We start from the raw sequence: 2,598 nt of genomic DNA, 5'->3' as shown, positions 1-2,598 counted from the left end.
GAGAGAGAGAGAGAGAGAGAGAGACACACACACACATGGAAAACATTTTGGTAGTACAATAGTTAAGATGTTTTTCCTAAGCATGGCTGTAACTGCAGCTGCTAGTTCTGTTATATAAGGTGGGGCAAAAGGGTTGAACGACCATTAGAAATAACTACCTAAGTAACCAACCGGCGTTGTATTGGTAATACTGGGCGGCCGACACACTGTCAGACTGGCTGCTGATAGCGCCACCAAATCTTACAGAAGAGTTGCCGTTCATATGAGCATTATTGGTGTGATTATCATTCTTGGAAGACGCACAACACAATCACACAAATCTTAGCACAGAAACTTTAAATAGTTTTGAAACAAAAATTTAACTTACTTCCACTAAATAGATATCAATATGTTCTGAGCATTAAACCATTTGCACCTCAAGTAAATGACAATTAGTTTCCATGGCACCTACTTTCTTAATCTGAAAAGAATGTATAATCTAAGGAAATATGTGTGTTTCTTTAATATAACAGAACTGCTACCCTGCTTCCCATGGATCCCACATAGTACTGAACAATAGTAGATGCATACCTTGTAAAGATTATTCTGTATTTTGCTAGGTACAGCACCATAAGAAAAAGTAATTCTGCAGGTCAGATCACTGTTCTGAATTCTGAAGTATGTATTCAGCTTCTTCTCACTTTCATGTTATGATATGAAATAGACTGTAAAGTGTATTCCTGTTATATTTGTCAAAAATAAGGACTAAGGGATAGTTACTGTCTTTAATTCTCACCTCTGTTAGAGTTGGGATGGAACACACCAACAGATTTACGTAGAGATCCCGACTATCAACATCCTTACCGTGTGCAGATTGATGGATGGTCGCAAGTGTACGGGGAGGCGGAGCGATCTCTACTATCAACATCCTTACCGTGTGCAGATTGATGGATGGTCGCAAGTGTACGGGGAGGCGGAGCGGTAGATGGCCATCAAACAAATCCGCATCCTTTAATAAGAAATCTGCATCTTTGGTTGTAAATAAGCTGCCGGCTTGCGTTGCAGAGGAAGCATTAAGGAATGGAGTGAGCATTCATTAGGGCGCGGAAAGGGAGCGATTGGAACAACGTTGGGACGTCCGACAGGTACCGAATTAAGATCCGGCTGCCACCGTGGCGGCGCTCATCGTCATTCCATCCATGGGTCCTTGTACCTCTCGTTCCTCTGCTCTTTTAACATCCTTATGAAGGCTGTCAAGCCCGACTGCCAAGTAGCGGCAGCACTCATCCTCCACGTCGCCGCTCTCTAGTGGCCTAGAGGTCGTCGTATGGCAGGCATGGGAGGAATCCGTGAGCATCAGCAAGTAGGCGAGGGGATCATCACGTTCGTTGGGAACTCGATGATGCCTCCCTCGCCGGACCAAAAGATTTTAGATGCAAATCTCTAAATGACGGGGTGGGCTAATATCTAGTTACTTTGGCATAGGAAAGACACCCTTCCGTAGGAGACCTTTAAAAAGATAATTTGAGTTCTCGTGAGAGAGACCAGGTATGACACGTGAGCATGGGAAAAAAAATTGAGGATGGCACGACTGATGATCCATCAGGGGATAATGCGAGATATATGTTACACGTATCTTTTTTGGAGGTATGACACGTTAGAATACAGGGAAAAAACTAAGGATGGCACGACTCATGGTCCATCATGACAATGCTATATATATGTTACGCGTATCATTTTTGGACTAAATATGTTACACATATCTAACAGTTATATAATTATAATTTTAGAAGACCCACCAGATCGAGGGCCAGTATTTTCTAATTAACGTAGAATTTTCTAGCCTAATTCTCTTGCCTCTAATTAACCCATCAATCACTTTTTATATATAAATAGATAGTGGTGAAGACATTAAAATGATTGGTGTGGCACCTATTGAATATTTTGTTGGGGAACGTAGTAATTCAAAAAAATTCCTACGCACACGCAAGATCATGGTGATGCATAGCAACAAGAGGGGAGAGTGTTGTCCACGTACCCTCGTAGACCGAAAGTGGAAGCGTTAGAACAACGCGATTGATGTAGTCGTACATCTCATGGCCCGACCGATCAAGCACCGAAACTACGGCACCTCCGAGTTCTAGCACACGTTCAGCTCGATGACGATCCCCGTACTCCGATCCAGCAGAATGTTGGGGAAGAGTTCCATCAGCACGACGGTGTGGTGACGATCTTGATGTTCTACTGTCGCATGGCTTCGCCTAAGCACCACTACAATATTATCAAGGACTATGGTGGAGGGGGGCACCGCACACGGCTAAGAGATCAAGAGATCAATTGTTGTGTCTATGGGGTGCCCTCCTCCCCCTTATATAAAGGAGTGGAGGAGGGGGCCGGCCAAAGGGGGGGTGGCGCACCCAAGGGGGGGAGTCCAACCCCAACTTGGTGTAGGACTCCTCCCTTTCCTATTAGGAGAGGGAGAGGGAAGGAAGTGGGGGAGGGAATAAGGAAAGGGGGGGCCGGCCCCCCTCCCAATTTGGATTGGGCTTAGGGGGGTGCCCCCTCCTTTGCTTCTTCTACCTCCTTTCCACTAAGGCCCAATAAGGCCCATATACCTCC

Source organism: Triticum dicoccoides, chromosome 3B (genome assembly GCF_002162155.2).
Source record: "Triticum dicoccoides isolate Atlit2015 ecotype Zavitan chromosome 3B, WEW_v2.0, whole genome shotgun sequence".
In the NCBI taxonomy this organism is placed as follows: domain Eukaryota; kingdom Viridiplantae; phylum Streptophyta; class Magnoliopsida; order Poales; family Poaceae; genus Triticum; species Triticum dicoccoides.
Note: the sequence above shows the minus strand (reverse complement) of the source record.